Consider the following 13159-nt stretch of genomic DNA (forward strand, 5'->3'; position numbering starts at 1 on the left):
AGAGCTTAGCACTATTTTCTACATGATATCATAATGCATCAAACTCAAATTTCACTTCTTACTGTATAGTCTTCATCCAAGAAGCAGTAACTGAATGATAAATTCTGACCCAATCTTCGATTATATATTTAACTCAGCCAACTATTTTGCTGGAAATTGACTCCACGTAGAACAGCACTCTACACTCTAGTATCTGACATTCAGTCATACAGGTCTAGGGTCATTTTTTTTTTCCCCCATATTGGGTCAATCTATCAACCAATGAGCAACAAATTATTGAGTAAGTGCTATGAAGACATTGGAAAGAACACTTAAAAGTCCTGAGTTCTTACCTTATGGTGATCATTTCCTAATACATGCAGATATTAAATAATTATGTAGAACACCTGGAACTGGTAATACTTTACATCAACTGCATTTCAATTTTAAAAAGCTTACCAGCAATTTTCAATTCCTTAAGAATTCAATTCATAGCACTAGATAACTGATGCCCACGCTCAACCACCATTTAGTTATTTTTTAGGTGTCCAAATGAAAAAGAGAAAATTATCCCTCAGAGGGTCAAACACTTAACAATTCTGCTAACTTCCTCTGTGGTTTTTCTCAACCCCACACATAGAATAAGTGGTCACACAGATTTCTTACAAAGCCAAATGGTACAGTTCTGGTGGGCAGATTCTATAAGTACACAATGTACAGTACCTTGCTTTAATAAAGGAGGACAGAAAAACTGGAGGAAGAGATGGCCTCACAGTCAACTCCTCTAATGACCTAGTCAAACAGCTGGGCGGAGGGTGTCCCTGAACAGGCCCTCACTCTAATCAAAGGAGAGCAGGACAGTTAACTAGTTTTTTTTTTTTTTTAAATCAGTATCTATCTCTCATTGATGGGAACCCTCATCAAAGCTTTAAGGAAAGTTTTACAGAAGACAATGCATCAGGTATGCCTTGGATCTGGTGGAATCATCCTAGCTTACCACTGGTCATCTATCTTAATTTCTTCAAATGAAAAAAGTAACAAAAAGGGGGCGTAAATAGGAAGATTAGTTTTTTTGCTATTCTACTTGTCTTAGAAACTTAAATCTGTTGCACAGTGTTGCATAACTTAAATGCAAGTGTCTTCCCACAGAATCTTGTTTTTTTTATATTTACGTATCTTTTATTTATATTTATGTTATTTATTTATATTTATTTATCCTTGGAAGAAAAGTTATGACCAACCTAGACAGCATATTAAAAAGCAGAGACATTACTTTGCCAACAAAGGTCCATCTAGTCAAAGCTATGGTCTTTCCAGTGGTCATGTATGGATGTGAGAGTTGGACTATAAAGAAAGCTGAGCGCCAAAGAATTGATGCTTTTGAACTGTGGTGTTGGAGAAGACTCTTGAGAGTCCCTTGGAATGCAAGGAGATTCAACCAGTCCATCCTAAAGGAGATCAATCCTGAGTATTCATTGGAAGGACTGATGCTGAAGCTGAAGCTCCAATACTCTGGCCACCTGATGTGAAGAGTTGACTCATCTGAAAAGACCCTGATGCTGGGAAAGATTGAAGGCAGAAGGAGAAGGGGACGAGAGAGGATGAGATGGTTGGATGGCATCACCGACTCAATGGATGTGAGTTTGAGTAGGCTCCAAGAGTTGGTGATGGACAGGGAAGTCTGGTGTGCTGCAGTTCATGGGGTCGCAAGGAGTCAGACACGATTGAGCAACTGAACTGAACTGAACTGAACCTGATCTTAATTGGGGCATGCTGGATCTTTACTTGTAGCATGAAAACTCTTAGTCGCAGCATGTGAGAACTGAGTTCCTGAGATCCTGGTTCCCTGGCCAGGGATTGAACCCAGGCCCTCTGCATTGAGAGCACAGAGTCTTAGCCACTGGACCACTAGGGAAGTCCCCCCATAGAACTTTTACAACGTCCCGAAGTACACACCCCACATGCAGGCCCTCACCCATCCCTTTCCCCTCCCATCACTACAAGCAAGATGTTAACTCTCACTTCACAACATCAAGGGCTTATGACAGGTGTGTTGACCTGGCTGCTGCAGTTTTACCCATCTGTGAGGGAATGGGCCTGTCACAGGAGAAGCTTGACTCCTGGTTACCTAGACGTGGCCTGGGAACTCTACTGCTATAGCTGACTTGGTCTTCGGGACATTTTATTGCTTAATAAAGACCTTGGCTGTTTCTCCTCAACAGACCGTTTCTCCTCAACAGACTCTATAAAGATAATAATCTTGGAACTGGTGGGAAGGGCTGGAGGCTCAGAGAGGTTCCATTGGGGTGGTAGACAGCAGAAATTCCACTTCCAGGACTAGGTGAAAGTAGGTGAAAATGAACTCTGTTTCTTGAACTTAAAAAACAAATCTTGTCCAAAGACACAGAGAAATGGACAGACGAGTATGAACTGGGTGGGAGGGTAAGTGGACAATATAAAAAAATTTTAAATGCATTTCCTCCATCTACCAATCACACCTCTACATACTTTGTATATTAAGAGACTGATTAATTAAACTATGATTCATTCATATAAAAGAACACTATATACATGCCAAAATAGAGTAAGGAAAATGAATGAAGAGTTACAGAATCATATATATATTTTGCATGATCCTATGAGTATTTATTTAAGTGTAAGTATATAAAATGGTACAGGAAGACACTTCTCAAACCATTAACTCTAATTATCCCAAGAGAGCAGAAGCGGATGTGGAAGGCATCTGTTTCTGTATTTTCTGCACTGGTTTTTTTGTTGTTGTTAATAAGCACATACCATTTTTCAAACATGTTAAGGGCATTTCCATTTGAAGAGAAAAACACGTAACTCATTTTTATTTGATAAGAGAACTAAGGTTCACCAGTGGGTCTGAGATTGATGAGTATGGGGGGAAAAAAAGAGGCACTCACCAGAGAAAAACAAATTCTCCCTGGGCACCACAAAAGGTCAAATGTGAAATGCTGTCTTCAGTGAGCACTCCTAAATAAATAAAACACCAACCTGAATTTCCATGTCCTTCTTCTGGAGACTACTAAATCAGTATTTAACCTTATACAACACTTATAAGCAAAATAAGGCAAACAAATGTTAATACTCCCTTTCAATAGGGAACTGAGGATATTATTATAACACAAAAATAAGTGACAATCACTGAAGAAACACTAGTTTTCAAACCAGGATCCCCAAGGGCATGTCCAAGCACACTTTCTCACCCGTACTTTGGTCAGAAACACTCCATTTCACACCCTGTATTTACCGGAGTTCCACCTCAGATTTAATTTATGGGAAAAACAAATTCCATTTTTAAAAGGTATTTGCAAACTGCTGTACTAAGCAACGGGAAATAAAGAGAGATGTTGTGCAGTTTACTGTTTAATGACACACCAGCCTCGATGACAGGTAATTACACTGAACGGCAATGAGGAACAAGCAACGCACGGGAGAGAGATTAACTGATCAGACATGAGTCAAGAGGTCAAAGCTTCACAATTGAGATTTGACTCAAGATGACATCATGAATCAGCAGCAAGGAGAGGATCAGAGCCCACTGGAGTTGATCTACCAGCACTCCAGTCATGCAAGTGGGAAGTTCCATGGACGTGATCCTGAACAATTGGGAATCTCCCATATCCACCTCCATACTTATGAGTTTATGGAGCACTTATCAGAAGGGCCACACACCCTTCTAAGCACTTCACCCAAACTTATTTAATTCTCACAACCACACTGTGCAGCAGGTACTCTTATCATCAGACATATTTTGCCTAGGAGTAAACTATAAGGCTCCGAGAGGTTCAGTGGCTTGCCCACAGTCACAAAGCAAGCACAGTCCCAGAAGCCAGACCCAAGGACTGGGGCCACAGCCCTCACTACTCCAAACAGAATTCTACATTAGCAAAGACCTTACCAGCACAATTAATATGGAATTAGGCTCAAGTCTCAATGATCAATTAGTTTATTCCCGACCGACAGGGACCACGTAGAACTAATTCTCTTAGTTCCATCCACCTTAATCTTTGACAATTCCAAAACCAAAACTTTTACTTATAATTCAATGATGGCAGAGGTCCTCATCAGAAAGCCCTCCGTATTGTCAACTGTTCTTTCCCTTTCACCAGGGTCTCTTCAAGGTGCATCAGGGAGATGTTCTTCTCCCCTGCCTCCCGCTGAGGAGGGGTGTAATTCACCGTGCCCTCAGTCACCACCAATCCAACTCCAGGATCACCACCTTCCTTTTTGACATTACCTTTAGCTACTACCCAGAAATGCCATGATTCTCTCCTATCCCAAACCCCATTTAAATTATTTTTTAGATTCTGGAACCACTGAGTCAAGAAAATAGCTTTGTGATTGTTTTGCCATCATGTATTTTTTCAGAGATTAGATCATTTAACATTGCACCTGTTTTTTTTTTTTTTTAAAGGCATCCATATCAACTCAAAACTTTGAACAGGCCTAGGTTACACACAGCCAGACTCCAGGTGTGTTTTCCTTTTAGCTTGGTTTCCAGAACCATCCTATTTTTGCCCCTGATAACTACAGGCACTCCACATACCAAACCACAGAGCAGTGCCTCCTCAGCCAGGGGAGAGAGAAACGCCTGCTGTCTGGCATGGGGAAAGGTCTTCATTCAGATTTGAAAGTAAGTAGAGCAATTAATTAATAAAAATATATAGCTCGGGGTAATTAGCAGGAGCAACAAAAATGTTTAGCTGAGTTTTCCCTTTTCATCTTGAGGCAGTTCCAATAGACAGATGCTCAGGATTAATGAAGTTTAATGAGACCCACAGCAGCTGGCTAATTAGTCAGTGAAGAGGAAAGTAGTAATGACAAGGGAAAGGGGCTTTATTCCTGTTACGAGCCCAGGCCTTGGACAGTTCTCCTCAACTGTGAGGCTATAACCCCAGGAAAATTCCTGAAAACCTCAAAGTAGTCCCAGGGCATATTAAAAATTTTTTCCTTTTTTAAAGGCAAAGAAACCAAAGCATGAATGCTGGCTTCCCCAGAGCTGGTTCACCAGCTGAGGAGTGGCGGCTATGGGAGCCCAGGGGCTGTGGCAGCTCGGCGGCAGCCACAGTTCCCTGAGGAGCGGCACCAAATTTTGTCAACATCAAAGAGTGACCACGCCCTGGGAAAACTGGACAGTCACCATCTTATGTCTCACTGAAGATCTTACAGAGAATCCTCAACTCTGAGCATCCCTTCCTCCCCAAAACTAAGAATATTTAAAAGCCTATTAATTATGAAGAAGCAGCACTTAATAACAATGGGAAACTCTTCTGCTCTCCATCCTGTGCTTGGATCATCATTTTAAAAACTGCACAGCAGGAACCCAAATCCTTTCAGAACTAACTAGTTACTAGCAGCAAATTCCCCTTCATGGATCACAGCCTTGTCGTGGCGAAAGGGCTTACATAACTCAACGACGCCACGAACCATGCTGTGCAGAGCCATCCAAGACGGACGGGTCATGGTGGAGAGTTCTGACAGAACGTGGTCCACTGGAGGAAGGAATGGCCAACCCCTTCAATATTCTTGCCTAGAGAACCCCATGAACTGTAGGAAAAGGCAAAAAGATAGGACACCAGAAGAGGGGCCCCCCAAGTTGGAAGGTGTCCAGTATGCCAATGGGAAAGAGCTCCATTTTTTCTGGAGCTAAGACAAATAGCTCTAGAAAGAGGTGGCTAGACCAAAGCAGAAATGACACTCAGTTGTGGATGTGTCTGGTGGTGAAAGTAAAGTTCTTTGCAATAAAGAACAATACTGCATAGGAATCTGAAATGTTAGGTCCATTAATTAAGATAAATTGGACATGGTCAAGCAGGAGATGGTAAGAGTGAACATTAATGTCTCAGGAATCAGTGAACTAAAACGGACAATAATGGGCTAATTTAATTCAGATAACCATTATTATCTACTACTGTGGGCAAGAATCCCTTAGAAGACATGGAGTAGCCCTCACAGTCAATAAGAGACTCCAAAATGCACTACCTGGGTATAATCTCAAAAATGACAGAATGATCTTGGTTTGTTTCCAAGGCAAACCATTCAACATCACAGTAATCAAAGTCTATGCCCAACCACTAATGCTGAAAAAGCTGAAGTTCACCAGTTCTATGAAAACCCTCAACACCTTCTAGAACTAACACCAAAAAGATGCCCTCATCATCATAGGGGACTGGAATGCAGAAGTAGGAAGTCAATAGATACTCTGAATAATAGGCAAGTTTGGCCTAGGAGTACAAAATGAAGCAGGGCAAAGGTCAATGGAGTTTTTGTCAAGAGAACATTCTGGTCATAACAAATACTCTTTTCCACAACCCAACCCAAAAAATGATTTTACACATTGACATCACCAGATAGTTAATATCAAAATCAGACTGATTTATGTATTTTGCAGCTGGAGATGGAGAGGCTCTAAGCAGTCAGCAAAAACAAGACCTGGGGCTGACTATGGCTCATATTATCAGTTCTTTATTGCAAAATTCATAAGTTGGAAGAAAATGGGGAAAACCACAAAACCATTCAGGTATGACCTAAATGAAATCCCTTATGATTATACAGTGGAGGTGACCAATAGTTTCAAGGGATTAGATCTGGTAAACAAGAGTGCCTGAAGAACCAAGGTCAGAGGTTCATTAACACTGTGCAGGAGGCAATGACCAAAACAATCCCATAAAAAATGAAATGCAAGAAGAAGTGGTTGTCTGAGGAGGCTTCACAAATAGCTGAGCAAAGAAGAGAAGCAAAAGGCAAGGGACAAAGGTAAAGAAATACCCAACTGAATGCAGAGTTCCAGAGAACAGGATGGAGAGATAAGAAGGCCTTCTTATATGAACAATGCAAAGAAACAGAGGAAAACAACAGAATGGGAAAGACTAGTTATTTCTTCAAGAAAATTGGGAGATACAAAGGGTAAATTTTATGCAAAGACGGGCATAATAAAGGACAGAAACTGCAAGGACCTTAAAGAAGTAGAGGAGATTAAAAAGAGGTGGCAAGAATACACAGAAGAACTGTACAAAAAGGCCTTAATGACCTGGATAACCACGATGGTGTGATTATTGACCTACAGCCAAACATCCTAAAGTATGACGTCAAGTGGGCCTTAGGAAGCATCACTAGGAACAAAGCAGTTGAGGTGATGGGATTCCAGCTAAGCTACTTAAAATCCTAAAAGATGATGTTGTTAAAGTCCTGCACTCAATATGCCAGCAAATTTAGAAAACTCAGCAGTGGCTATCGGACTGGAAAAAGTCAGTTTCATTCCAATCCCAAAGAAGGACAATGCCAAAGAATGTTTAGACTGTCATACAATTGCACTCATTTCACATGTTGGCAAGATTATGCTCAAAATCCTTCAAGTTTAGGCTCAAAAGTATGTGAACCAGAACTTCCAGATGTACAAGCTGAGTTTAGAAAAGGCAGAGGAACCAGAGATCAAATTATCAACATTCATTGGATCATAGAGAAAGCAAGGGAATTCCAGAAAAACATCTACTTCTGATTCACTGACTACATAAAGCCTTTGACTGTGTGGATCACAACAAGTAGAAAATTCTTAAAGAAATGGGAGTACCACACCACCTTACTGTTTCCTGAGAAACCTGTATGCAGGTCAAGAAGCAATAGTTAGAACTGGACATTCAACAAACTTGTTCAAAACTGGGAAAGGAGTACGTCAAGGCTGTATACTGTCACCCTCTTATTTAATTTATATGCAGAGTACAACATGTGAAATTCCAGGCTGGATGAATCAAAAGCTGGAATCAAGATTGCCAGGAGAAATATCAACAACCTCAGGTATGTAGATGATATCACTCTAATGGCACAAAGTGAAGAGGAACTAAAGAGCCTCTTGATGAAGATGAAAGAGGAGAGTGAAAAAGCTGGCTTGAAACTGAACTTTGAAAAAACTAAGATCATGGCATCCAATCCCATCACTTCATGGCAAATAGATCAGGAAAAAGTGGAAACTGTGGCAGACTTTATTTTCCTGTGCTCCAAAATCACTGTGGACAGTGACTGCAGCCACAAAATTAAGACACTTGCTCTTTGGAAAAAAAGCAAGACAAACCTAGACAGCATATTAAAAAGCAGAGACATTACTTTACCAACAAAGGTCCATCTAGTCAAAGCTATAGTTTTTCCACGAGTCATGCACAGATCTGAGAGCTGGACTATAAAAAAGGCTGAGTGCTGAAGAATTGATGCTTTTGAACTGTGGTGTTGGAGAAGACTCTTGAGAGTCCCTTGGACTGCAAGGAGATCCAACCAGTCCATCCTAAAGGAAATCAACCCTGAATATTCACTGGAAGGACTGATGGTAAAGCTGAAGCTCCAATACTTTGGCCACCTGATGTGAAGAGCAGACTCACTGGAAAAGACCCTGATGGTGATGCTGGGAAAAACTGAAGGCAAATGGAGAAGGGGCGACAGCACATATGAGACGGTTGGATGGCATCACCAACTCAACAGACATAATTTGAGCAAACTCTGGGAGATAGTGAAAGACAGGGATGCCTGACATGCTGCAGTCTATGGGTCAGAGTTGGAGACGACTAAGCGACTGAACAACAAGCAGCAAGTTTCTCCTTTTATCAACAAACAACAAGGGAGGGAAGTTTTTTTTTGTTCAAGGAGAATCTGACTATACTGGGATATAATCTTCTCCCCCTAACACACACACACACACACACACACACCCCCACCCCCCACCCCCATGGCAATACTAGTTATCTTCCTAGTTGACAAGGCCTGTGCTTCCAATTGCCTTCTCAATAATGTGGATGAATCTGCTCTTTGTATTTTTAAGAAACAGTCTGTGAAGCACCAGTGTGGGCCTTAAAACTGAACAGTGCATGGCCAAAGTGGGTCAGGAGCCTCTAAATGTTGCTGGTTTCCTAAAAGTTTCAGGTGCTTTATTTTAGTTCTACACATAGTTAGTTCTACCTTTAACCTCCACCACTCAGCATATCAGCAAGAAACAAAATCTCCTCCTTATGTAACAATAGTCACCCCAGAGTAACCTTGACACACTGGGTTTTTACTTTAAAGAAAAACAGCCTTGCAACCATCATTGCCATTAAGTGGGTATTCTAGGGGGAAGCCTGAATTTTTTCAGCATTTGCTTCCTTCCCCACGAGGACCAGAGGCTGTCAGAGCCAGCCTGGAGAACACTTTCTTAGATGGCTTTAATGTAAATGAAATTATTCCCCTGTTAATTATTGACATAAAAAAGGTCATACACATTTGTCCTAGCAACATCAGAGAGCAGTTCTCGCCAACAGCTTTCTGACTCTGGGAGAAGAGAAAAGAAACACTCATTAGTTCGGCAGATTCAAATTTATAACCTGCTTCCAAAGTAAATATAATTAACTGCTGGAGGGTATTTAATTTTACAGTTTTAGGATCACTGTCACACAGTACTTTCTTGAAAGATCTGACAAACAATACAGTCATTCCAGTCCTCACGCGGTGGCTAGAACTGGTTCCGACATTCTCATCAATCCTCTAAGACTGACATTAATCTAAACCCAAAGGTCAACACTCAGAACTGAACATGGCAGATACGTGTTCCCCATTCAAAAGCAGGGCCAGCAGCGGTGCTCAGCTCCCTTGACGTGCCCGCTCTGGACATGCACCTCAGCCAGTGAGGATCTGGTCCGCCCAGAGCGCTGGTATTAAGACAGCAGCAGCTTCCTGTCTCCTGTGCTCTCTCTATGATACAGATCAGAAGGAACCCTTACTGGGTGCTATAGTCCCTCTATGTGAAATGTGAAAGAATACGAATTTAGGTTGTTTCAGAAACATCTGGTTTGTGCTATTATATGGTTTACCCATATATCATATAGTATCACAAACACACTGGCTGTCATCTCTACAAAATTAAAAAAAACTGTAACTGATAATCATGTATTCTGCCTCTTTGGGTGACATTCTTTCACCTGTGGGGTACCACAGGCTTCAGGGAAGCTGTTATCATTCATTCTGACTGCATGCTTGTTTCTGACTGCATGTTCCTTCCACATCTGAAGTACACCGCATCTCTGCAGAGATAAGGTAAAAAGAGATCACTTGAACTATATAAAAATCCATAAAATAAGCTTTACTCTCAGATTAAAATGGGTGTTGACAACACACACACTTGCCATATGAGAATTTTCCATGGCACTCTCAACAGAAAATTTCTTGGGGAAAACATGGAGCAGGGACACGGCACCGTTCAGTTTAATAATGTCAGACCTTGCCAAGAAAGATGAAAGACGTTCACATTTTTCTGGATAGAGGTGTCCAGGGAGAGAACAAACCTAGTATTCACCAAACCAATGATCCCATGACAAGTCTTGTGATTCTAGATTCTCCAGCAGTAGAATTATCATCACACACACACACACACACACATACACACACACACACACAAGCACACGACCATCAGGAGACACTTGCCCAGACCAAATTAAATAATTTCTTGAACTAGGTGGGGTATAAACAAACAAATTACTTGCTTCCTTTATGCTAAATTCACAATAGATGGTAAACAAAATCAAACTTGTGTTTTTAGGGTAGAACAAGTAAGGATGAACAAGTGGCCCTCTTAAAAACCTACTTTTCTATCTACTACAGAGAAACTCAAAAGGTGGCCTGAGGGAAAAAATATCTGAACAGCAGCTGGAAGTCTTCACATACACTTGGCAGCAAGCAAACCAGAAACAGGGATTATCTACTTCATTCACACGTTGGAAATCACAGAACAAAAGGTAACTAACCTGGCCCAAATATACCCACAAATGCTTCAGCAGCTGAAAATGTTTAAAGTCAAGAAAAATCTGCCAACTTCAAGAACCTGAACTTAAAATGTAGGTCTGGGCTCAATTTCATGCTCCTAAGTAATGCCATTGCTGTTGAAAATTGCTCCAGGATTACCTTCTGTACAGCCTGCACCAAGGAGTCTATATCAGGTGTTAAACTCCAAAATTCTATCAGTAATACTTAAGGGCTGGTGTCCATTCTATGTTCTCAAAGTTCCTTTACAAATAATTTTGTATACTAGCAAGATACCAGGCAGACACAAACAAACAAAAAACACCACTACCCAAACCAAAATATCTAAACAACAAAAATTCAATACTGCAAGAATAGAAATGGTGAGTTTATGATACGGTGATGAATAACTTGTACCACTGGGGAAAAAATTCAGAGTCTGCACTGTCAGCTCAGTTCCTCTTACTCTGACAGAATGGCCAAAGTAAACTACCATCAAAGAAAAGGAAACAAAGTCTTTTAAGATTAAGCAGGGCTTGAATTTTGTATCACATCTATCATGCTGCCCCTCACTATTGCTGCCAATGAAGAGCAAAAGGCAGCAAATCCTTACCAGTTGGAATAGGATCAGGAATTTCAACTTGTTGGCAATGACTTTCACCACATCAAGGTTTCCCAGGTCCTAACAAAATGCTAATCCAAGATCTACCTACACAGGCATAGGCCTCACTCATCATGTGGGAAATACTCTTGAGAGGCCGCACAGCTCAGGGCTAAGGATTCAGAGTCCAGAAGCAGCCTGCCTGGGTTGGGATGCAGCCTCTACCACTCACTAGCTATGTGTCCTTGGGCTAAGGGTCTCTTACACCTCGGTTTCCTCACCTCTACAACGGAGATGATTCTCATCTCACAGGGATGCTGGAAGGAGCCTGTGAATCAACACATGCAGTGGACTTACTGTAGAACTGTGCTGGCCCAGGGTTACAGATCAAGAGGTTTTAGCTGTATTACCATTACAGCCACGACCACTGCTAGGCTAGACTGTAAGGAGGGGCCTACTTTTCTTCTCTCTTTGCAACAGGATATATAGCTGGTTTTGTTTTCCCTTTCTTCACTAGCCTGTATGTTCCACTACTGGACTGATCCTGTGAGCCAGGGAACAGAGTAGTGAGAAACGCTTGCATGTTTTTGGCAGTGGGCATCTACCTGGCGGGACCTCAAAGGAGCTTTTGGTGAAATGAAAGTTATCATGGATGGCCAGTAGCACCTTCCATGCATCTACTTGCAGGGGCCCTTAAATCTGCACTCAATGATGATGTAATAACCCTTCCCAAGAGGTGAGAGAAGTGAGATGCAAATTGCGTGTGCAAGGTCATTTCACCAACATCAGCTGCTAGGCACCTGATTCCCTGTACCTGTGCCAACATCAGCTGAATGCTGGCTAACAAAAAGGAGGCAAAAATCCCAACTAAAAATAATAAGCATTAATAACTGAAATGTATACATCATATCTGAGGCAGAGGTCCAGGCTCTCCAACATACCTCAAGGTTCTGAAGCCCCCATTCCCACCCCTAGGCACCCACCACCTCATTACCTGATCCCGGTCATGAGCTCAAATGACAACTCCTACAAAAAGCTTCTCTCAGATCCCACAACCCAGGGATGTTACCTGCATGTCTCTGAACACATGCCACTTTCCACCAAGGAGTCTCTTTCAGAACATAATTTCAGACAGTGGCTACCTTCTTATACCTCTGTGTCTCTCAGTTCAGTTGCTCAGTCATGTCTGATTCTTTGCAACCCAATGGACTGCAGCATACCAGGCTTCCTTGTCCATCACCAACTCCCAGAGCTTGCTCAAACTCATGTCCATTGAGTCCTGTGTCTCTAGTGTTTGCTTATTAGTACTGTAACTTGTTCATTTGTGCTTGCTACAGACTGAATGGGTAAATGGATTCAATGGCTCCTTTAGCGATTTCAGACCTATAAAGGTGTTCTAAAAACTTAACCGCCTTCATCCACAGAACTTCTTGTTTGGTCGCTAAGTCATGTCTGACTCTCTTGTGACCCCATGGATTATAGCCCAACAGACTTCTCTGTCCATTTCCCAGGCAAGAATACTGAAGTGGAGTGACATTTCCTTCTCCAGGGGATCTTCTCCACTGATAGATCGAACCTGCATCTCCTGCATTGGCAAGCGGATTCTTTACCACTAAGCCACTAGGGAAGCCCTCCACAGCCCTTATTCTTATTAATTAAGAGGTGCAGGCTATTCTATTACAACCACCAGTATGAACTGGGAAAACAACTAGAGTGCATTCTAAGCAACTGACTTTCAGATGAATTTTCAAGACAAGTTCTAGATAACAATATTTACCACCAAAATAAAGAAAC

At 41.6% G+C, this 13159-nt stretch overlaps 1 protein-coding gene and 1 non-coding gene across 3 annotated transcripts in view; both read right to left on the minus strand.

Moving 5' to 3' along the window:
* SPTBN1 (spectrin beta, non-erythrocytic 1) overlaps positions 1-13159 on the minus strand; it is a 204219-nt gene that overhangs the window by 82012 nt on the left and 109048 nt on the right. The window lies entirely within an intron of this gene.
* TRNAE-CUC (transfer RNA glutamic acid (anticodon CUC)) lies at positions 1822-1894 on the minus strand. Its single transcript has one exon. It is a non-coding gene; the product is annotated as a tRNA-Glu (tRNA).

This window comes from Dama dama, chromosome 11, assembly GCF_033118175.1.
Source record: "Dama dama isolate Ldn47 chromosome 11, ASM3311817v1, whole genome shotgun sequence".
Lineage (NCBI taxonomy): Eukaryota > Metazoa > Chordata > Mammalia > Artiodactyla > Cervidae > Dama > Dama dama.